Genomic DNA, 26,366 nt, shown 5'->3' on the forward strand with positions numbered 1-26,366 from the left:
TATATACATATATATATATATATATGTATATATATATATATGTATATATATGTATATACATATGTATACATATGTATATATATATGTATATATATGTATATACATATATATATGTATATATATATACACACACACACACACACACTAGTGGCAATCGCGGCGCAATAGGAAAAGTATTTTTAAATTTTTTTCTATTTTTTAAAGTTAGTGCCAAATTATTTATTTCTTTTTAAATATAGTTGTATAAACTTACTATAAAATTATTCTTCAACATTTTAAATATATATAAATATTATAATTTATTATAATATTTTAAAAATATAATTATATCCAATAAATTTTTAAAATAGATTAACATTACAACATAGATTTGAAATTTTTATAGAAGAATATCACATTTTAAAAATAAATACAAATAAATCCGATTTTTAATTTTAAAAATATTAAATTTATAAAACAAAAAAAAAACTAATTTAACCACATCATTTTAAAAACATAAAACAAAATGTATTCGTAATTCAGTTTAACTTAACAAAAATAAATAAATAATAAATAAGAAAAAAATACTTGAATTTATTACATTTAAGATTAGACATAAATTAAAATAATAATGAATAAACTAAATTTTAATATTAATATTTAGAAACCCCAAAAAATCGGCCAGCAAGAAACCTCAAAAAATCGCCTAGCAAGAAATCCTAAAAAATCGTGAACTCGACAATTTTATTAAAACACATTCATAAAACAAAATGATATAAATTCACAAAGAAGTGATCACAAAAAACATAAACTAACAATTGCACCTATGGTTGCTTATGTTATAATTTTGGTAAAAAATGACATTAAAAAAAAATTGATTTCATATATTTGAACAAATATAAGTAAAAAAGTTTATGTAGCATACAGATAGCTTTCAATCGACCCATTGAATTCATGTTGGGTATTTCTTAGTTCCCAATAAAGAAACAAGTAACACATGTAAGAATTAAAACATGTGTTTGAATTGTGATTTGAAGGAAACATATATATATATATATATATATATATATATATATATATATATATATATATATATATATATATATATATATATATATATATATATATATATATATATATATATATATATATATATATATAGTTTTAGCTCGAAGTACATTTAGAGCAGGTAATTAATAATTATTTGGAATCAGAATAGAGAATTTCAATACAGATTTAGCAAAAACTATTCTATAGTTTGTAAATAATAAAATCTTATTATAAATATTGAAACATAAAATACATAATAGATATAATAAAAGTCTAAATTGTAACTAATAAATGTTAAACCTAATTATAAATCTAATATTAAATCTAATTAACTTCGCCTTGATCCTATATTATTCAAGCTGGCCCTGGAATAAATTGAGCCCTAAACAAATTTCAAATTAAGCTAAATTTTAAACTAAAGTTTATCCTTCAATAAGTAAAATCACTGCTTAGAAATAAAAATAGATCAACTTAACCAAACTTAAATAAAATTTGAAAAATTAAACAGATAAACAACAAAGCCCAAATCCTCAACTATCAGAGTTAGATACTCTTAAAAGCAAAAACATTAAAAATACACAAGCAAAGAGAAAATACAAATGATGAGTAAGCAAAAATTGAAATTTTTTCATCGGATCTTCTTTGTAAAATACTACAAAGTTACAAACTTCACCTCTAAATTCTTTATTGGCAAAGTAGAAAAATGGCCTTTCTGTAATTGCAAGAGGCACGGCTTGGATTGTAGGACTCCATTGCATGTCTTTGCTGGTGATCAATTTTCGTCACCTACTTCCCACTCTCCCCATTCTTTCAAAAACAACGGCATCAACCATAGCATATTCCTGTGTGAGTTTATAAAAGAAATAAAAACATCTTTCTATTCATTGAGCAGCCAAATCCGCCTATGCAGTTATCCTCATTATCATTTGGAAGGAGGCATCTACAGCTCGCATTTGTTGCCATTTTTCTACTTTGCCAATAAAGAACTGACGGGTCAGGCTCTTGGCCGTTATATGAATGGTCATATACCAGGTAAGTGCATGCCATATTGCCAATCTTTCTTTGAGATTTTGTTGACTTTGGTGAATTCAATTCAGATTTTGGTTTTGGGCACACACGCACATATGAACTAATTTGTGGAATTACGGTTATAGGTTTAGTTAGGTTAAGAGAGTCAAGTGAAAATTCTTTTCTTTTCTTTCTTTTAATTTGGATGTAAATCATCTGAAAACAAAAAGGCTTATGTATTGAGCATTTATGCATGTTTGTGACTGCATGCTTGAGCCGACTATGTAATTGTTGTTACATGAACAGTACCAATTAGAATGTCATGTATTAAAGTCTAAATTCAAGAAAAGTTCCTATTAATGAGTGATGCTAAATAAGATAGCAATAAAGGACTTGTCATCAACATAGGAATGAAGCTCACATTGTGGAACATAGGAGTGATATATTTTTAATAAAGTCATTAGATTATGAGTAGGTGCTACTATTCTCGCTTACCTTGAAAATAAAGGGAGAAATTTACAACCTTAAATCTTGATTGAAATTGTGATTTTCTGTGGATAATGATTGTGGCAATTTTATAGGGACATATTTATCTATATAGATATTGATGGGAGGAATCGTGCTCATTATTCAATATTTTATCAAATGAAACAAAGTTACATGAAATCATTGCATGAACGCTATATAAATCTGTAAACAATAACTATCTCTTGAGTTAGTGGAATAGTGAAATCTCTGGATTTTGTCTAGAAATGTGCTTTTAAATTCATACATATTACTTTTAGCATCTGAAACTTGTGGACCTTGTCTCATTTCATTGAGATTATTGTAGCTCACCAAGATTTGATATAAATTCTGAAATTATTTTGTGAGAGTTTGTAGCTCACACATGTTTTTACTTTGGAATAATGCTATTTTGAATGAAGGCTCATAATGATGTAAGAATTTAAAGTAGGCTTCCAACAAATAAGTTAGGAAGAAATGATATGGATCCTTGTTCTTATTACTCAAGAGTATTATGAGAAGCATGAGGAATTTGGATAATATCTTCTTGTTATTTACATTTTAACAACCTATTAGAACTAACACTGTACTTAATGGCAAAGCTTTAAAAAAATGCATTAAGTGTTACATTATTTTGAAAGGATACACATATGTTAGTAGTGCATAGCGAAAATACAAATGTGACAGAAAATAGACCTGTACATGTTGATTAAGGAATGTTAATGGTTTTTCTTTCATACACTAATGTTGTTATCCATGTTGTTAGCGAATGGTGTTTAGACCATGATTTTATTTTAAATAACACGATTCCATTACTCCTCTAAGTTTTACTTGTTTAGACTATCTTGTTGTTGGGCTGGGTATCTTTCATATCAAGAAAGATTCTGGGGAAGCTTAATAGCTTCGTGGTAGGGTGGTAAAGCACTCCTACAATATTCTCGCCCTTGTGTTCTTAGACAGGTTCTGGACCCCTTTTCAACTTGGTCGCCATGGTTATACTTCCTGGTATCTGGTATTTGGTATTAGTAATCTGGTAACGAATTTACAGTTTCTTTTAAATTTGAGCATATATGTAAAGTTAATGATAAGTTAACCGACTAATGCTGACTAGTCAATATTCAAAAGACTTTGACTCTCGTTGATTTTTTCGCATATTACGGAGATTGCTGATGTGGCATTTGTTTTGCAGGGGCAGTCGTTACACTATAGAAGAAGACGAACTAGTTTCAATATCAAATACATGTCAAATAATTCATGTCTTTGTGGACTGGACAGAGAAATAATTAGAGAGATATGATACACATTATCTTGAAATTTTACCTGAAGTATTTAAGCTTGGCTTGGCATCAAATAAAGCAAGGCAAGATTCTATCTCATTGTATGCATTTTTAGAGGCTTTTTAAAGTGAGGGGCCTCTAGTACTAGAACACGTGGTATTTGCCTTGCTGTAAGGAACGATGAAAAGCTAGAGAAAAGTTAAATTTATGGAGCTTACCTAAAGTTTTAGTTGTTCATCTAAAGAGATTTTCATATAGTAGGCTAGTGAGAAACAAATTGGAAACACTAGTAAACTTTCCTATTCGTGATCTTAACTTCATAATGTGTGTTAGAAGAAGACATGGATTGCAAAGGCATCTTTACCAGTTGTATGATGTCAGTAATAATTATGGTAGCATGGGAAGTGGTCACTATAATGCTCATTTTAAGCTTCTAGATGAAACATGGGGTATAAATTTGATGATAGTCATGTCTCTCCACTTCGTAAGGATGAAATAAGGGCACCGATATCTTATTTACTTTTTTACAAAAGAATTAAATTTGTATATGGTTAAATGAGCCGAGTCTTTATAGAAAGTGGAAATTGTAATTCTTAAAGGTGATTTTGAAAATGACAATGGATATGAATGGATTGCAGAAGAGTTAGATAATTGTGTGGTTCAAGAGAGAAATGGACTGATAATTGTGTGGTTTGATGATGAATGGATTGTAGAAGAGTTCTGTGAAAGATGGGTTTGCAACCCTTGGAGAATTGTCCATTACTGATAATTCCAGTTGGATTAGGAGCTGTTAGTTTAGGCCTTGGGCTAGAGTTACAGGAGAAAACCATGATGGAATCAGGACAAAGGAAGAAAAGACTAAAGCCTATATAGTTAGGGATCATTGTGGTGAATATATCTTTCCTTTCTACACCAAACTTGTATATCGTTATTGTCACAACTTTCCTTCCATCAAACTGAATAAAACAGTGAACTTAATTACACGTAGATTTTATTCTTAAAAAAATAAAAATTCTTATTGTTTTTAAAAGTAAAGTTTGCATTAGTGGTTGATTTTTTTTTGTTAAAAAGAAATGTAGTTAATTACAAACCTATTAATTCATACCACTACTAGAAATTGGGAAATCCGTTAATAAATTAGTTATGATTGGAAAGTTTGCCGAGGAGAAATGGCTACAGGCTACAGAAATTACATTAAGCGTTCTTCACAAGTTGGATATATACTACTGAGAATGCACTATTACTTGTCATCACTTGCAACATCAAGATAAACTTCAAATATAGTCTAGAAGCCTCTTATTCTCTGCATTGTAGCATTTTTAATATTTCTACTGGTTTCATATTACTCTAGCTGCCATATTCTTGAATCCAAGCAGCAGTTTATTGTGGGTATTGAGAAAGGTGTGTATATATACAATTTAAGAAGAGAGTATCATGGCACGAACTGTAGGCAGGACTTTGGGAGGACCTTTGTTGATCTTGAACTTTATAATGTATGTCATAGTTCTTGGCCTTGCTGGGTGGGCACTCAGTAATTTCATCAATATGGAAGCTCATCCTTATTTACCAGGTAATACCGCAACTATGTACTTTATAATATTTTCTTTGATTGCTGAAACCGTGGGAGTTGCTTCAACGTTCTCTGGTTCATATCACTTGAGGGCATGGAGAACTGATAGCTTGGCAGCCGCAGCTTCCTCAGCACTCATTGCTTGGGTTTTGACGGCTTTGGCTTTTGGAATGGTCCTAAGGAAGAGGCTAGAGTTGAAATGCAATTGGAGACTGTCTTAGACCTGAATGCAATCTGTCAAGCATGACTCTTCAATGGGCCTCTTCTCAAAAGCTCTCACTATTTTCTTGAGGGTACTTTGAATGCATTCATGGCAATGGGAAGACCTGCTTGGAAGGAGGCTAAAGCAACAATCCAGAAGCTTTATCAGAAGAAAGATTGAAGTTAAGTTTGGAAGTTTTGGATTTAAGGGCATGGAGGAAGAACAAATCCAAGGAGGCAACACAGGAAAAGGAAACTTAGCCATCACATTCCAGGTTCTTTCTTTCTAAGCGTTACATAAATTAATGAGTAAATTTTTGCTTTAAGACATTGTAAATCTATGGAAGTGAATTTAGGAAATGTCTTCTTTGTATCTCTTGATATTGTTGGTTGTAAATAGGGTAAACCCTTGCATTTATTTGAATGTTTATAGAAAATGCAACTGAGATTGACTACGATTTAGAGGATTTGTGGGTCTTTACATGCTAGAATAAGATAGCATACCAAAATCCTATACTTTTGAAACAAGCATGAGACAAGTACCAAGTTGGATTAATGCCTCCCATGCGTGTCATCATATTCTGTCTATATAGCCAGCCTATGTAATTAATGAATTGTATCAACTAAGTGTTGTTTTCATTTTCTTAAGCATCATGAGGCTTCGGGTAATTTCATGGTTACAGACACTATAGAGTACTCTCTTGAAACCAAGATTACAACCAAACTTCAGCACGCTTACTACTATTCAATAGTTAGAAGGATGTTTAACATTTTGGATTTTGGGCTGCGGGGTTGTTGCCCAGCTTGATGGGCACAAGGGCCAAGTATCGAGAATGCTTCTTGGTTCTTGTGCGGCAAATAGGCAAAATGTCTAATTCAGAAGTCTTACTGACAAAATTAATTTTACAACATGATACCAAGGCATTTTTGTCATTTAAGTATTTTTTTTTAAGGCTCCTACAGTCTTTCTATAATTTAGATAGTTACATTTCTCAGGTAAAATTGCATTTGTCACTTGGCCTTATGAAATGGTGAGGTTAGGAATTTTTTTTAGCAGTTACAGATTTTATGATGATTTTAGTTCTACCTTTTGACATTTAGTATGCCATTTATTTTTCTATTAGGGTTGACAGCCTCTAGTATGTTGACATGATTTTTATGTTGTGTAAATTTCAAATCTTTCTTATATATTTACTATAAAGGAAATCATGCTTTTATGATAATTTTACATGGCTTGTTGAGGATGCCATATTATGGATTGCTTACGATTCTTATTCTTCATGTATCTTTACACATAAATGATGATTATGAAGTGAGTTGGAAATAAGGATAAGTTCTTTTAATTATGATAAGATGGAAACTGACCTAATTATGTGGTTAATGTAGATACAACTATTTATTACTACACAATTCCATTACTCTTCTAAGTTTTACTTGTTTAGACTACCTTGTTGTTGGGCTGGGTATCTTTCATGTCAGGAAAGATTTTGGGGAAGCTTAAAAGCTTCATGGTAGGGTGTAAAAGCACTCCTACAATATTCTCGCTTTGTGTTCTTAGACAGGTTCTGGAGCTCTTTTCAACTTGGTCGCCATGGTTATACCACCTAGTATCTAGTATCTGGTATTAGTAATCTGGTAACGAATTTATAATTTCTTTTAAATTTGAGCATATATGTAAAGTTAATGATAGTTAATCGACTAATGTTGACTGGTCAATATTCAAATGACTTTGACTCTCGTTGATTTTTCTGCATATTACGAAGATTGCTGATGTGGCATTTGTTTTGCAGGGGCAGTTATTACAGTTACAGAACTTGTGCAGAACACCATCTATTGAATTTCCTGTAACCAACCATTCTTGTAATAGTTTTATGTAACTCCATCTCTTATATACATTGGCTAGTAAACTTATGATACCCCTGGTAAGATTTGAATTCATACAAGCCCAACAAGCTTCCCCTTTTATCTCTCAGAACCCACCTACTTCATTATGTGAGAACTTCATTAAGAAAACATTTAACTAAATTTGAAATGTTTTTCCTGTATGATTCAAATTAGTTGTTAGTTCCTATATGCTTTCAGTTGAAGAAAAAATGTTTTACAACTTTTTAAGTAGTGGAATTAATATTCTCCCACTTAATTTTAAAAATGATCTGTTGTATTTTTCATATGGAGTTTGACACAATGCCTTCTATTCATTCACCAAAATATTTTTTCTAAAATCTTTTACATTCTAAGTTTCTTTCATGATTTATGTTGTCAAAAGTTATGTATATTAATTTGAGTTTTGAGTTTATCTTAAATAGAGACTTTCAGTATTATAAAGTAAGGTAAAGATGCTTTGGCTTTTTTCTTTATTGGGATGCCTACTAATTCAGACAATAATATGGGGTCCTTTAAGTATTACTCTAAAGGATTTTTGTCCTCTTTATTTTATATTGTGACCTTAATTGCGACAAATGCTTTTCTTCATTGCTATAGAATGAATTATAACTAAATAAATCTAGGATAGATTTCCCCTTACACTAGAGGCACATGAAGATGATGAATTCACTAAATATGATATTTATTTTCTTATTTCATTTCATCGGCCTATGGCGATTGCAAGTTGTATGTTTTGAGAATGATTCATCTGCTATATGATGGACCAATCTACAAAGATCTGCTTATTTAAAATTATTTGTTTTAAAAATGAAAAGAAGAGGGAAAAATATACAAAAGGAAAATTTATCCCTACTCCTTATATTGGATTTTGTTCTTCTATAAATAACAAAGCTCAATTTGCTAGCCCAATATGATATTGTTAAGAAAAACATACAACAATTATATTTACAAATAACAACAAAGCACCTAATAGCCTAAGAGTTCGATCCATTTTGTTATGGATCATAATATTTGCTAGATCGCATTGATAAGAAATCCTAGTTGCCTTTATTTTGTTATACCAATGGAATCCACTTCCATATCTGAATTACATCGAGCTTATGAGGGTTAACCATTTGCTGAATGGTTGTGTAAACAATGTTATTTTTTATGCACATAGACATTGAAAATAAAACCACCTCCTTACAAAAGCATAAATCCAAATCAGAAGGGGCACCATCAATGCAAAACCCAAAATTAACTACCTGTAGAATGGAGCCCAGAAGTTAATAGAGAGAACCTAATGGAACTAAATCTAAGCATTGCTTTTTGCAGTTTGAGATGACGTAGTGAATAGTGGATAGAAGAATGGATAGAAGTATTGGTGTGGCACTTAAGTGTAAGAAGAAACAATACCATCAATGGGATGGTGAAGTGAAGAGCTTAGGACATTGTGGAGTAGAAGGGAGAGGAGGAGCTAGTGGAGGCATAAATGAAGTGTCTGGCATTGGAAAATGAGGGGGAGATGCTAGAGAACATAGGAGGTGAGAAGGAAGAGGCATTTCAATCCATGTCTTAGGGTTTACACCAAATGCAACATACTTCCCAGCTGATCTTTGATCTCAATGCCCAAGAATGTAGTTGTGTGAATCATTATAGACAACTCCATTGGCAAGAAGAGTAGGGTAAGTTGGGCCTTCACTTGTAAAATAGTTATAAGAAATTGTGAGGTTACTATGAGAAGGTAAAGAGAAGATGCCATCAACAATTGTTCTATGGAACTCCTTTTGAGCCATAATAAGCTACTCCATACTGTGAAGACATGCCAGAGATAAGGGTAGGTGGCCTTCTAAACCATTGAAGTTGAGGTGCAAGGAAATCACTTGAGCCAGAAATTCTTTCTCCTCATGCAGGCATCTAGACAAGTGGTTTTTAATAAATAAAACTTCATTTAGGTCCCATCCATCTTGCCAATTCTTTGGGGAATTCATCCACTCAACTTGTTATTAGCAAAGCTCATCACATAAACTAGAGAGTTACTCAAGTTGGAAGGAAATTCAAACTCAAAATTGTTGATGTTCACAAATATATCATCCAACTTCTTGTTTAGAAGCTTCGGTCAAAGAGAACCTTTAAAATTATTGAATCTTAGATCCAAATAGATTAGATTCTATAACTCCAAAAGTTCAATGGGGAAATACCCAGACTACTAGTTGTTGCTAACATCCACTTCTGATATCAGCTGCAAGTTCTTGAAAGCTAGAGGAATGTTCCACTAAACCTATGGCTATTGAGATGGAACGTAGTAATATCAGTGAGCATGCCTAGTTCCTCCACAAGATGTCCTTGGAGAAGCCCATGATTCAAATCACTCTATGCAACAAATTTGTCACATGATTTATCTAGAGGAGGAGCATAGAACACTCCCACATAGGTGCACACATAATTTCCCACCCAATTCTTGGTGATTCCCAATGGGTCATATGTAATAGCCTTTTTCCACGATTTTAAAGCCACATATATTGCAAAAATCCTTTTCTCCACCCAAATCCTCCACTAGTCCTAAATCCTTGTACTCTACCACTGCCGCCACCACCCGCAAAACCCTCATCTCCTCCTCCCCTTCTCCAAATCCACTACCTCCTCCAAATCCACTGCCTCCTTTTCTGACACCCCCAATTTTCTTACCCCCTACCCATCTTCCTTCCTCTTCCCCACATTCCCACCTCTCAAAGCATCAACATTACAACTCAAATACACCATGCCAATCAGACAAGGCAATACCCCACCACCAATAGAAATCACTTGAAATACACCATTTTGATTTGTGTCTCTACATATTACATTATATTATCCAGTTAAGTTCTATATCTATCTTCACTTAATCATAAAGTAATTTCTATACAATTTATTCAATGACAAATTTTCTATTCATAGCTTTCAGTTTGTGTCTTTATAAATTCTGAATTACTAGACATACAAGAACCAACAAGACTTATTTCTAAGATTAGATAAATTGCTTTCTTAAGTCCTATTGTCTGTGATAATATCTAGAAGGTACCATGCTTTCGTGTTGTTGTTGAGGGAGACACTTCTATATGTTGTTCTTATATAATTGTCTACTACTAATTTTGATGAATTTGAACTAGGATAGATGATTATAATGAACATCTTTGTTATTTCCTCAAAGAAGATTGATGACAAGTAGTTGTAGACTAAACAAGGGAAATTAAGGTTTTATTAAATGTGATACTAAGAGTCTGCAAGGCAAGAAACTTATTAATTCTTCTATTTTAAATTCATATGTTATTGTTTGAAACCTAAATCTATCTAGTCTACATGCATGGGCATAATTTTCATATCAACAATTTTTTCTATTAAGCATAATAAAGATCACAATATCAATGAAACAAGTACCATGAGAGAGTTTACCAAAATAAGGAGTAAGTTTAACTCAGATATGGGCTTGTTTAGATCCTCATCCTAATACATGAGGGCGACAATAATAATAGGATGCTTCCCAGCTCTGATTTCTGCAGACTTCTACACTATAATAGTAGCATTCTCTGCTCCATTATTTCTCATCATTTTGTTTACTACTTCTCTAGCTGTGATAGTATAACCTCCATGGTTGAAATCAGCATGTAGGACCTGAGGGTTGGACCTGTATCCACTTGGAACATTAGCAATAGAACTAGAAAGAATCTCATTTCTCTTCCTTCTGACAATCTGGTCCAACATTTCTCTAAGAGTAAAGTCATCTCCTTTGTTATCTCTAGTCTGGATCTCAAATGTCAATCCTTCACTCTTTAGTAGATTAGTACATTCTTTAATGACTTTGTGGAATTTCTTTTCTTTAACTTTAAAGCTAATTGAGACTTGCAAACAAACATGATTAATGAATCTCCGTAGAGACCTAGTGAGAACCATATGTCTACTCTTGAATATATCCTCATTTCTAAGTATCCACAAATGCCAAACCAATAGAGAAGAGAATGTGACCCAAAGGATATTAAGTTGTTTGGAGAGATTAGGTATAAAGTCCGAGACAATGTGGAAGAGAGAAATATGGTGTCTAACAGAGATAAGAAAAAATTCCAAAGATAATTAGAAAAGATATGGTTTATAGACTCAGGCAGCTGACATAATGAACAAAAGTAGGGGTCACCATCAGGTTTAGTAATAGAGAGCCTATGCAACAATATCCTCTAGATAAAGCATTATCTCTAGGGCTCTACTGATATGTGCCAGAGAGAATGGAAGCATTTCGTCCAAAAGGACTAATCAAGGGCAGTATTCCACTTATCATTGATGTGAGAAAATATCACAATTGAGTTAGAGAGAAGACCATACAAACACTTCACTTTAGTGACTGCTAAGGGAGAGCCATCTGGCCATTTAAGAAGTGGAAGTCTGTTAATAGTAGCATCACACTCAAAGGGCATTTTAGCTTGGGCACAAGCCTCTTTTAGTATGGAGTAAGTTATTTTCTGGGTAGGGGACAACATAAATCTGAGGGATAGTTCCTCCCAAGGGTTTAGGCATTAATTGCTAACAAGGTCACTAAACTTGGAATTCCATGCTGACACCATAATCTTACAAAGCATCCTTGAAGTAGGGCAAGATATTTTCCATTTCATTTTGAATTCCACCACGGAGATCTCTCAGCACAAAGTTTGAAGTACTCGTCAGTTAATCTAGCTCCTATTACCCAGTGTCTAATCAATTCCCACCCTTTCCAAATAGCCTTGAATACCTCAGATCCTCCTACCTTTAGTTTCCACCTACTAGATAGAAGGTCATGTATGTGTAAATTCTTCCATGTTTACCCATCCTGAGGAACCCCTCTAGCTATGTTGTTTCTAATCAAAACGTTCCACAGTTCTTCCCCTTGAGTTGCCTTAATGATCCATTTGACTGCTAATGCACAACCCTACCACCTAAGACCTTTCAATCCCAAACCTCCAATTCATTTCCTTTTAACAAACCATTCCCACCTGACTACATACTTCTTCTTTGTACCTTTTCCATCTGATCATAGGAATTTTCCAATGATCTTCCAAACAGTAGTTGATTTGAGTTTGGTTAAGAACCCAAGCCAGAGAGTAATAGATTGTATAGGCTGAGAGGATCTTTTGGAAAACTTGAATTCTACCAACCAGGGACACGTAGTTGTTATTTCATTTCCAAAACTTCTTCTCAATCTTATTTTTGACCTAGTTTTGCATATTGTTAAGATCGGGAGAGACTGAAAAGGGAATCCCAAGATATCTGTCCTAGCAATTATGACCCCCCTAGGAGATGCCAAATATGCTATACCAATAAGAAGGTTCTCTTCCCACCCTAACATAATTGACTTGGAGATATAAATTTTACTGCCTGATGGTTTACAAAAGATATCTAATTTGGTAATGAGGTTTTCCACATTTACTTCAGATAGATGAATAAGTAGTGCAATATCATCTGTAAACTAGATATTTGAAATTTCCACTTCATTAGGCAACATAATTCTTTTCACTCCGGGAGAAAGACAATTGTCTCTAAGAATGTAGTGGAGGCAATTTGCATCAAGCACAAATAGGGAGGGGGCAAAGGGAAAACCTTTATGTATAGATCTAGATAGAGGAAAATCTTTGGACCTGTTGGTAAATAGATTTGTCATTGAGAAATTACTTGTGAAACTGTCCCTGTTCGCCCTATAAACATTGACAATTGTGCCAACAGTTGGAAAGATTGCAATCAATCACTACTAGATTACAATCTTCCTCTGCGTTTGAGAGGGGAAACTCCCTCATATGATATTAGTTTTGATTTTTCAATATAAAGATGTATTCAAACTTGAAGGATAGAGAGAAAGCTATTGCCGACGAATTCACCAAATGACTTCAAAGCTTTCTTAGATTAAAGTAAACTACTAATAAAGACAATCAAGAAATACACTTGAAGATGATCATTGACACAATGTTGATTCAATATTCAAGAACATATGCACAATATTGTAAAAACATTCATTGCAAAGAGAGTTAACCCTTTCATGCTTCAACAGTTCAAATTTTAGAAAAAGAACTCGAATGCGTTTTCCTTTATTTTCTTGCACCAAGAACATAAGAAGAATTTTTTATTACAAAGACAAAATTTGTACACACTTTCCGAAAATGATCTTAACATAAAAATTCTAACATAAGTGTTCCCTAATTCCAAAGTCCAAAAAGTCCCCTTTTACATTCAATTAGTGTTGTATTTATAGGCTCCATTGTAATAACTAACCTCTCGGGTTAGTAACTACCTTTAAAGTTAGAGTTTGGGAAATTTCGGATGCATTTCATAACTAACTCTAACTTGAATGAATTGAAAGTTGAAATCTTAACTTTTAACAAAATAAAAGTCAAATACTAACTTATGAGTTGCAATAAGTGACAGCAAAATGCTGATTTCCTTGAGGTATCTTTTTTTCTTCATCTTCTTCCTTTTCCATTGTCTTTGTCCACTAATAATATTGAAGCTTCGTCACAAGTAGAATAGTATCATGACATATTCTTAATTCAACATCCTTGAAAGGTTTACACATCTTTCTCTAGCCTTAAGTGAAGAGCTATGTAAAGACTTAACTTTTCGCATCCTTCAAGCTAGTTTGCTCCCCATGTTTGGATTTGTGCTGCAAATCTTAAGGCCTCAAATGCAACCATGCAACGAAGCTTTTGAAGAGTGGGGGGAAGGTCTTTGGAGAGTATTGAGTCTAATCCTCGCGTAAGCAAAACTCCCTGCAGTTGAGCTGATACCAGTGAAGGGCTCAAGAATGCTCTGTGATTGTAGGAAGTTTCCCAAAATGTTCCAACAGTAGGCGTAACCGAGAATAGAGGTGAACAATTCCAAGGCGTTCATCCACCATAAGCTTATTACCACCACTCCCGATGCATTCTATTGATAGGCTCAAATATGACTATTCCGATGTACACTCTTCATGAGGATATACACAGGCACATTCATTTTGATTGATGCTGATACCATATTGCATGAGCATGGGAGATTCCAGTTTAAGCCAAGTGGATTTGCATATTTTATTTTTATTTTTATATTTCACAACACTATCTCTATTCTCTAATGTGCACACCAGGTGCGATTATTCATTTCATTCTTGATCAAATATCTCCTTGAAGCAATCCAATCAGACATGGGGTCGCATGTTATATTTCATAATTGGATTGTGATGGAAGTATGATATTTGGGACCTTGTTAAATGAATTGGTATCTATTTCTTTGCCTTTCATAGAGACCCATTGACACCAATGTCATGAATACCTTCAGTCAAACAATTCATGTTCTTTGTACATGTTTTTACAATCTGGATTAAAACATTTCATAGCAAGCTGATTGTGTAGAGAAGTTGCAGGTATATCTCATGCACTGAACCAATAAAGTCAAAGTCATTTTTGACATAAGACATTACATATCATGCTTTCCCATATGCATGTCCACCAATCAGCATTCCAAGCTCTGTTTTGGGTATTCTATCAAAAAAATTTAAATCTTACTAATCCCATTTCACTACGCATTTCAAGTGCCAAGCTTTGTCTTTAGTAAGGCCATTGAACGGTTAGCATTCTCTTTGATGTTTCCTGCATTTTCTTTGTACATCCGTGCACTATCTCCATGATTCCATGTTTGGTCCTTAGCCTCTTTGCAATAACCACATGATCGATGATTGCCAAATAGTGCCAACATACTATGTGGAAAGGCCCTTTCTAGATCATATTTCAATGCAACAATTTATCAAACAGTGGCGCTTTGAGGGGACAATGATTATCTTCAACCGTGTGACTTTGGCTCATTGCTTCAAATTTCTTAGAGGACTTACAACTCCAAAACACAGTTTCATAACAGCTACACGTACATCTGCAAGAGCATTGTTGATATAATAGCTCTCGTGAGTTTCTATCAAGCTTTTTCCAACCATGCCTCTTGATTCATGTCTGAGATGGAAAGTTGCCTTCATATCGTGCCTTGATAACCGCCCATAATATATTCAAAGTGTTGGGTTTACTTTCGGTCTCTCTGTACATGATTTCCAAAGCCTCCGTCAAGAACTAGTTTTTAGATTACATCCTTCAAATTTATTTACAGTCAGTGGTTATTTGAAAGTTGCAGTTGAGAATCAAAAGTTATGGTTAGGATTAGAGCAAAAAGTTAAGGTTGGAATTCAAATCACAATTCAAACTTTTGAGAAGTTAAGGTTTGGGAAGAGAGAGTGAATGTAGGTTCACGAGAGAGTAAAAAAAGCCTTTTAACTTTTCCAAAAGGCTATGGTTCAGGGAGAGAGTAAATAATGTTTGAGTTTGATTTTCTTTCCCCATTTAATTTAAAATTGTTGATATTTGAATGTGGTAAATACCAATGCAATAAGACCTAGCCCCATTAATCTCCACTACTGCCATGGAATCTCTCATGAGCACTAACACCATCTTGACAAAGAATTTTAGGAATCTAAGACTTTCCAGCATCGTTCCTATAAACTTTCACTCTACTCAAAGAATTTTAGGAATCTAAGACTTTCTAGAATCGTCCCTATAAACTTTCACTCTACTCTGTCATATGCCTTCTCATAGTCAATTAGAAACATAACTAAACTATGATATGATTGTTTGGCCCACTCTATAGCTTCCCAACAGGTGATGAGGTTTTCTAGGATATACCTTCCTTTCACAAAGCTTGTTTGTGTATGAAAAATAACATTGGGTAGTACATTTTTAACCATCGGGGCTACCATTTTGGCCAAATAAGACGCATTAAGCAAAGTTATGGGCCTCCAATTCTTTATCAACATTTTGTCCCCTTCTTTAAAAATAAATTTTATAAGACCTCTGTTGATCTTAGGACCTAGTATACTACTCTATATAGCATGTTCGTATAGGCAGAGGAGATCTTGCCAAATCTAGTCATATGTTTTTTATATAGAATCAAGTGGTATGTCATCTGGTCTAGGTGCCTCATTGTATCATTTGAAATTGATACTTTTTTCTTCAACAAGACATTTTGTAACATTGATAAATAATGTTTCCACCACACAATAATTCATAAACTGCAAAGTTTAAGATTGAAAAATTAATTATTAATTAGTTTTGACAAATTTGTATACCCACATTGGCACTGCATATTTCTCCTTTTGAAATATACAAAAGGGATACCAATTTAAAAAATGTTAGAATAAAGGTGGCAAAGTTGCTTGAGTTTCTTTATTTTTTGCAATATTATAGTAGGTATTATAGGGGATTATTTCTGGTGAGCTTTTTCATAAGCTAATTTTTTCATCCCCAAAATTCATATAGATTGTAATGCAACACCCATTTATTACTAACCTTATCTGATTTTGTTTTGTATGAAATGGTTATTTAGCTTGATTATTATACATGATTTATGTTGAGAGTGTTAGACTATTAGTCTATTAGTGTTAACATTGTCCAAGAAATGTAGAATTGAAGTTAATATTGCGGCCACTGAAGCTTTAAAATATAGCATAATTATGCCAAACTGGCCATAAGATAAAACAAAGTTCTAATTGATGTTAGTTGAAGCTTAACCAAGCCACCAAAAAGTTATATTGTAGGTGGTGGATTGCAGTAACATTAAATGTTATGATATATTTAAAATCAATTAAGACTCCCCAAATGCATTTTATATTGCTGTTGTGTTTCTATGGTCTTGAAATGAGATGAACATGACTCAAATAGATAATAAGAAAAATTTCTATAGATAAATTTTCTTTAGAGCTACCATAGTCCTAAAGTAAATGAGGTGACCATAGTCTTAAAACAAATGAGGTGAGATGAACATGACTAAGTCCCCAAAATATAGTTTACCATGACTTTATAGTGGTGTGGTATTTCTATGGTGTTGAAATGAGATGCACATGACTGTATAACTCATGACTAGATAATTAAAAAAAATTGCTATGCAAAAATTTGCTTTATTATCTTCTTGCTCTGGATGGTGATATGTAGCATCTAGATAGATTTGGAAAGGAGGGTGCTTTCCATAAGAAATCAAGTTATGGAGGGATCAACACAGTGATGGATTTCTTGAGACTAGTGTAAACTTTAAGAAACCACCCTCCAAAAAAAGATATAAATTATTGGTGAATCTTTCATTATTTTGGAAAGAAAAATTATTTTTATTGGCCAATCTCTCAATTTTTTAAATTTTAAATATTATTTACATTGGTGATTATTTTGGAATCATAATTTTTGAGTAGAAAATATTGGCAAATCTCAATAATAATAGGAAGTTCTCTAATCATCATGGAATATTACAAATCAAAATTGAACATGTTTGATATGGACAATTGCATTATATTTTAAATCAATAGTGAAAACTGAATATTGGTAATATATCCCTAAAGTAACTAATAATTATGATAATTATTGGTGAATTAATTTTAATTTCTTTGATAATATATAATATTTAGATGGATCAAATCTAATCATGCATCAAATATTGTGGTGAATCTTTGAGTTTAATTTTTTTAATAAAATAAATTATTGATCGATATTAAATATTTTAGAACTAAATTTAATAAAAATGTGGTGATTTAGGTTGCATTAAATCTTAAATTATTAGCCAAATTACTAGCAAATTTTTTCTAAAATTTACCAAATTACGAATACTAAAAAGTACCCTACTTGAGAGCATTGAACATAGATCCTTGATCACTTCACTAGCTAGTAAGGTTGCTTCTTTTATATTCATGTACATTTATTGACTATTTATAATAGCTTAGCTCAACCTTGTAAGGTTTGCAACATTTTAAAAAAAAGGAATAAATAATGATTTGAATGCATCTTTCTCTACATAAACTTGTAGCATCTTGCAATGAGATGTTAGCCAAAATGTGGGATGGAAGTGGAGCATGCGCATACATGTCCACTTAATAACAAGTACCATGTGTATAATCCACCTCACTGAGACAACATTAGTGTTATCTTCAATGTTGTGTATATACCATTGGCTATCAATTGGACACACCTGATCACTTGGAATTGTATTTCTGAAGCTGAGAAGGTAGGACCTCAATCCTTTATTCCCTATTTAAGTGAAGATATGATGGAATCTTGTTTATGGCTTCTTGAGGATTTGGTCCGTCTTTTCACTTATTTTATTTTATTGCATTCTTCCTTAATTTAAAAAAAAAATTAGTATATTGACTTAATTATAAGTTTTATTCTTATGGAATTTCTATTTAGCTAAGCTAATAACAAGTGACACATATGCAATTTTTTCTTAACTAAAAGTTCTTAATGTTAGTGGCATATATGTAATATTTTCTTATCTAAAAGTTCTTAACGATAGTCACCACTTATTTTTTTAAAAATATTATATTAATAGTGAGCATATCTGAATATAATAGAACAAGGTTCTAATGTTCCAATAATTTTGATAGATACTACTATACAAAAGGTCACATCAGGACCTAAGTCTTTTTAGAAAATGGAAATCACCTTCAAGAACTACAATTTCCACTTTGTCCTGATGTGACCTTCTGTTGTGTAGTAGTATCTATCATAATTATTTGAATATTGCAGCCATTTCAGTATTCTTCACAACATATATGGTGGAGCACATTATACTAATGTTTTGTTTCAATTTTTCCAAGTGATCCAAACACATAGCATCTTCTAAAATGATATAATTGTATTTCTTTTCCTTTTGTTGTCAATATTGGGGCTATGAAGTTAAGTAAAACTGAAGTTAAGTAAAACTAAAGTTATATAGGGCAAATATTATATACAAATATAAAAAGTCTTGAATATGTACATGTAAAATCTCATTCATTTTACCTTCTATAAATTTTAATACAACACACCACATATGATAATTCTTTTTACTTTTAATTCAATTTTTAAATCATTAACAATTGACCTTTAAAATACTCTTAACTGATCAACAACATGTTTTCCATATTGCTTTCTATAGCACATGATATCCTAAAACACATTTGGACATAAGGATACTATTCATGCCAATATTCATTTGGCAAACATACTTTCAATAGGATTGTCCCCTTGTTTGATCACAACATGGAACATGAAGAATCTATTTTGAAACAACTCCATCTTTCAAAGAACTTCTAACCCCTCCAAATATTCCATGTGGTTCCCAAATATTCAAGACATATACATCTAAACTCCATTGATACTGGATACACCAAGCGAGACAAACTCCAAAACATAAGAATTGCATTCGATAATATGATTGTTATTGTTACTAAATTTAAACAATTAAAACTATCACTATATAATCAGACTATAAGAATCCATTGGAACCATGGTCCAAAGCAAGAGAGAGGCCCTCTTACCATATGATTATGTCACTTTCATCCTTTTTTAACATTTAAAAGAAGCAATACTTAACAAAATTGTTGATTTTTCTGGTCACAATAATCTATAATGAACAATTGTTCATATCTTCCACATACAATATTAGTAAGATAATCACTTCGGTTAGATTTTGGATAAAAACTATGCTTCTTTTACCAAAACAAGGGATGAAAAATAGATAGTTATGACTACATCTTATAAAATGGCTTCAATATTTCTTTTCCCTACTTCTCCAAATGCATTTTAGTTCACAATAGGAGAATTAGAACATTCATGAAGACATGACCATCTTCTCCCAATCTATAGAGGCAATAAAATGAAAGCTAATGTTGATTGTTATGTCTAGACAATCATAGACTATAATTTAGACAAAGAATCTAAAATTAGAGTATTAGAACCATAATATTTCCTTAGTTTGCAACTTGAATTCGTCATTTAATTCTATCTCATTCAATTCATTTCATCATTAGATGACTTCATACTAATGCATATGTAATCAAACTAAACTATTACAATGATTGTCAAAATAAGTAGAATTGCAGTTACAATCATTGATTTATATTAAACTATCATGCTAGGGCTCGATGGTTCTCCCTTTGCACATATCCAATGGATCCCCAAAAAAATTCAAATGAAAAAGACTTAAAATTACTAACATAATCTAGAGTATTGGAATTTTTAAATGATTAAGAATAGATATATTAAAAAATTTATTACTAAACCCTTAACATTGAGGGTTTCAAAATGGTCTCGGTTCAGATTTTTTATTGCTCTTGGATGGCAAACTATCATTGATTTTCCATTTCATCATTCTTGGGCAGACAATAATGATTGGGGTTTTATTGCAGGGTGCAAATGAGTCTAATTGTTCTAATGTTGAAGAGAAGCTTTTGAGATGTCCATTGGATGATGCTAAAATATTAGAGCTTGTTACTGGTTGAATTCATGAAGTATGTATTAGTATTTCTTTCCCTTTTTGGAATTTCTAAGCTCATGCTTTTGACTACTTGGTATGTAATTTAAATTTTTGCAATACAAATCCTAATACATATTATACTTATTAGATGGAGGAAACTCCGTAGTTAAGTGTGCTTAGGCTGGAGTAGTACTGGGATGGGTAACCTCTCAAGAAGTCCCGGTGCTTCACCCCTATGAGCATCACCTAGACTCAATGAGTTCTAAGTGTTCCATTTATTCTCATGAGAGATGGATTCATGTTGAATTACTACTCATGAAACATGGGTCAATGAGTTTGACTCAAAATCACATAGTCAAATCCTGATAGCAATATCACAATTTGACTTGCTATGGAAGTTATCTCCTACTTATCAATTTATGAGCTTAAGGGGCTTTCTAATGAATGGTTCATAAGGCACAACACTTGGTGAAGGTTTTGCGAATGGGGTTGCAAGCTTTGGGTTTAACCATGGAGGAAACTCTGTAGTTAAGCGCACTCAGGCTGGAGTAGTACTAAGATGAGTGACCTCCCCGAAAGTCCTGGTACTTTACCCTATGAGCATCACCTAGATCCAATGAGTGCTAAGTGTTCCATTTATTCTCATGAGAGATGGATTCATGTTGAATCACTACTCACGAAACATAGGTCAATGAGTTTGACTCAAAATCACACAGTTAAATCCTGATAGCTATATCACAATTTGACTTCTTGTGGAAATTATCTCCTACTTATCAATTGATGAGCTTAAGGGGCTTTCTAATGAATGGTTCATAAGACACAACACTTGGTGAAGGTTTACCATGGAGGAAACTTCGTAGTTAAGCGCGCTCAAGCTAGAGTAATACTGGGATGGGTGACCTCCTAAGAAGTCTTAGTGCTTCACCCTTGTGAGCATCACCTAGATCCAATGAGTGCTAAGTGTTCCATTTATAATCATGAGAGATGGATTCATGTTGAATCACTACTCATGAAACATGGGTCAATGAGTTTGACTCAAAATCACACAGTTAAATCCTAATAGCAACATGACAATTTGACTTGCTGTGGAAATTATCTCCTACTTATCAATTGATGAGCTTAAGGGGCTTTCTAATTAATGGTTCATAAGGAACAAAACTTGATGAAGGTTTTGCAAATGGGGTTGCAATCTTTGGGTTTAACCATGGAAGAAATTTCATAGTTAAGCACACTCAGGCTGGAATAGTACTAGATGGGTGACCTCTTGGGAAGTCTTGGTGCTTCACCCCTATGAGCATCACCTAGATCCAATGAGAGCTAAGTATTCTATTTTTTCTCATGAGAGATGGATTCATGTTGAATCACTACTCATGAAATATGGGTCAATGAGTTTGATCCAAAATCACATAGTTAAATCCTGATACCAATATCACAATTTGACTTGTTGTGGAAATTATCTCCTACTTATCAATTGATGAGCTTAAGGGGCTTTCTAATGAATGGTTCATAAGGCACAAAACTTGGTGAAGGTTTTGCAAATTGGGTTGAAAGCTTTGGGTTTAACCATGGAGGAAACTCCATATTTAAGCGCGCTCAAGCTAGAGTAGTACTGGGATGTGTGACCTCCCTGGAAGTCCCAGTGCTTCACTCCTATGAGCATCACCTAGATCCAATAAGTGCTAAGTTTTCCATTTATTCTCATGAGAGATGGATTCATGTTGAATCACTACTCATGAAACATGGGTCAATGATTTTTACTCAAAATCACACAGTTAAACCCTGATAACAATATCACAATTTGACTTGCTATGGAAATTATCTCCTACTTATCAATTGATGAGCTTAAGGGACTTTCTAATGAATGGTTCATAAGGCACAACACTTAGTGAAGATTTTTCAAATGAGGTTGCAAGCTTTGGGTTTAACCATGGAGGAAACTTTGTAGTTAAGCACACTCAAGTTGGAGTAGTACTGGGATGGGTGACCTCCCGGGAAGGCCTGGTGCTTCACCCCTTTGAGTATCACCTAGATCCAATGAGTGTTAAGTGTTCCATTTATTCTCTAAGAGATGGATTCATGTTGAATCACTACTCATGAAACATGGGTCAATGGGTTTGACTCAAAATCACATTGATAACAATATCACAATTTGACTTGTTGTGGAAATTATTTCCTACTTATCAATTATTAGATGAGTTATATATTACTGTGTATATGATATATTGTATTTAATGTTACATTTTAAAGTTTCATATTTTTTATTTTAGTTGTGTTTTAAAATGGAAATACCGAGATTTTATATATTTTCTAAAATTTTGAATAGCCATTTCCTATTATCTTGTTACTTTCTTCCAAATCTCCAAATTGAGAAAAATGTTTATATCCAATCTCGTAGGTTCTCTACTAATTGAATGGAAGTTTCTAGACCCTTCAAAAAAAAACTTTTTATTTTTATTTTTTATTGAATATAGGATTGAATATCCATTGCATTGCATATGACATCCTAGGAGATTCAAAAATGAACAAACTGTTGTGAGAAGCAATTTAAACTCTTCCCTAATGAGAACCATTCTATTACAAATTCTAACAATCAATGAATTTGTCATGAAATTTCCTCCATGTACATATACTAGATCAATTACTGTTGTAGTCTGTGTTTTATTTTTTACATATGACATACCAAGAGATTAAAAAATGAAAAAATGTTGTATACACTCTTCCTTAATGGGATCCATTCTAATAATTAATTGTAACAACCAATGAAGTTGTTATGAAATTTCTATCAGATCAATTGTTGTTGTAGTGTGTGTTTCATTTTTAACATTCCAATGCCTCAACTAATGGGTTTTGGCTCAACCTTTGGTTCATAACCCTTTCTTTTTGCGTCGGACTAGTGAAAATTCACTCTTGGGAATTATGCCTCACCATAGTAACATGTGAAAGTTTGATCACATAAAATGATAGAAAATGTATTGTAACAATAGACCCTTAAGTGAAGCCACTTCTTATAAAGCAATGTCCCAGGTTGAAGCCTTGTCATGAACTAATACTAAATGTGTATTTAGGTGACAACTAACATATGTCCAATTTGAGTATAGTCCTCAACAAGGTTTCAAAAGAACAGTGAGTTGCACTTGCCCTAAATTTAACATTAAAAATACATTGCACACAAGAAACAATATTATTTGAGGAATACATGACATGCTTGTTAAGTGAAATATCAATTAAGGTGGCAATTGAGCTTGGCTTGGCTCTTGTATTATATAGTGAACCTTGAAAGAAGCAACCATGAAAATCCCAGTGTTATTTTGATGACAAATCTTGCATGAATTATTGTGAGGCCAAGTCACTATGTTTTATTGTTCTCTACCAAAGTTGCATGAAAACTGACCTTTAGAATGTACCACGATTGTATGTCATGGGTAGTTTCTAGTACTTATCATGAGGTGACTTCATTGGCCCAATCTTGTATGGAAACTATTCACCTTTTTAAAAAATGCAACATAATCAAATTTGAGTACTTCATCTAAAAAAGTCCAGGACCTACTTATCAATAAAATGCCATCCGGAGCTACTTCACGTGTGCAATCCAACCAACAACATTTTGACCATCAACATTAACCCAATAAATTTTTGTTGTTGTTGGTTGTTCCCACCATTCATCAACCAAACCTCTAACCCTCTTACATTCTTATAGGAACTTTTGAGCTTCATGAACTGCTACCTTAAGCTCAAGAAACCATTTTTCCAAAGTTATTTTGTCATATTCTATAGACACAAAAAGACAATATGATGTAGTCCTTTCGTATTTTGGTAGTGAGACATAAGCATTACTCAATAATGCATGACCACTTCCAACTAATTCCTTAAGAACATGTACTTGATTGATTGCTTTTGAATAGTCCTCCAAAATACTTGCCTTTGACCCATAGAGCTTCAAGAAAAACTCCAATGTTTCCAATATTGATCCCAATCTAGCATTTGGACCCTCAATGCCTACATGATATTCTAGTGTCGCAGATATGTGAAAAATTTATGGAATTGTTGAAGGATCTTGTGCACTAGCTCTTGCCATCAATATAATTAGTTCTCTATTCTTCTCTACAACATCAACTACTTCAGGTCCTTCCAAGCCACTTTTACCCATTGAATCCAGAAGAGTCTATGGAGTGGCTGATAACATATAAAGACAGATACCTCAGCTTTAGTAAAAAATAACTACTTCTTTGTCAATGAGATTATGTGCCTCTATTGCATTGTTCTGAATTATTATGTTTGTTGAATATTCACAAGTAGCTAGAGGATTTTTTTCCAAGGATACCACAACAACCAGATTTGATCAGATAAGAGTTGTATATATTGATTCCAAATTTATCTTGCAGTCATCAAATTGTTCAATCTTTTTCCATTTATGTTACAATGCATATTTTGCTTCTCTTCACTGTATATGCATTTGTCCTTAACCCTACTAGTCCTTAATCTTTTGACGCAAAATCCAACTCAAATTATCTCAAGCCTCCTAAGCTTTGAATGTTGTCTCCAACAACATATGAATAACCTACATCTCCATTGTCACTGCCATGCATTTTCCTTGTCAACTTCTCATTGGCCTTACTTTCCTTTGCAACTTTATTCAATGCATCTTCAGTTTCTTTAATTGTTGTGCATTCTCTTTGTGTCTCTCATACAGTTGATTATATGTCTCATTGCTTCTACTTTAACTATATGAACTCTCATCAGGAGATGTAATATCCATTACTCTATTATTCACATATTTGTACCTTAGTTTCTCAACATCTTCTGTAACATCAATTTTCTTAGTCTCTTGATTTACTAGATTGAAAATTTGAGCTATTTATGATGTAATTGCATGAAGCAATTGTTGAGGACTCCTTAGGGAATTTAGAGCAATGTCCTTTACATCACTAGGTATTTATCCATCAATATTGATACCCAACTTTGAAATTTAAAAACATGAATGTCCTTGAACACCTAAGCCATCATAAGTTGGAAATGTGTTCCATATTCGTTCAATAAGATTGCTTTTTTAATGCTCCTTTCATGTGTAGTTTCAATAAGAATGAGACCATATGTGGGTTTATTGCCCTTGATTGTAGCATAAATTGTATCCTTCTTGTTAGGGGAACACAAAATGTTAGGAGTCACATCTTGTGCACCTCCAACTCTCATCTTTTGTGCATCCCCTACCTGATAAACATATCATAGAAGATTTCGTTTGTATTCTACAAAAATCTTGGTTATGTCTTTGCATCATTCAATATCGTAGGCTTCAAGCATCATTTGGTTATGCTTATAATTTTGAATCATCCCCAAAATAATTTTACTATTATTCTTTTTCAATATTTATTTTTGTGTCTTTACAAAAAAATTATTACTATTTTTTTAATATTGAGGAGTGGGTGCACTAATGATGTCAAACTATTATTTGGAGAAGCAATTGTATATAACAAGAAAATAACTTAGCCATGAATTATACAAGTTGTTTTCATCTTTAGATATCTAATTCTTTTTTTCATTCATATCATTTTTTTAATTGATATCACTATCTTAAAACAAAAGGTCATTGTCATTCACATTATTGAAAATCAATACGATTATGTAGGGAGGTA

General features: G+C 32.8%; 1 pseudogene; it reads right to left on the bottom strand.

Annotated features, from left to right (window-relative positions):
* Positions 1-24,286: 24,286 nt before the first annotated feature.
* On the bottom strand, positions 24,287-26,064 carry LOC149552345 (AUGMIN subunit 5 pseudogene; annotated as a pseudogene).
* Between the last annotated feature and the right edge of the window lie 302 nt (positions 26,065-26,366).

The sequence above is a fragment of the Cupressus sempervirens genome, chromosome 6 (assembly GCF_028749045.1).
Source record: "Cupressus sempervirens isolate cs-2001-9-10 chromosome 6, ASM2874904v1, whole genome shotgun sequence".
NCBI classification, from domain to species: Eukaryota; Viridiplantae; Streptophyta; class Pinopsida; order Cupressales; family Cupressaceae; genus Cupressus; species Cupressus sempervirens.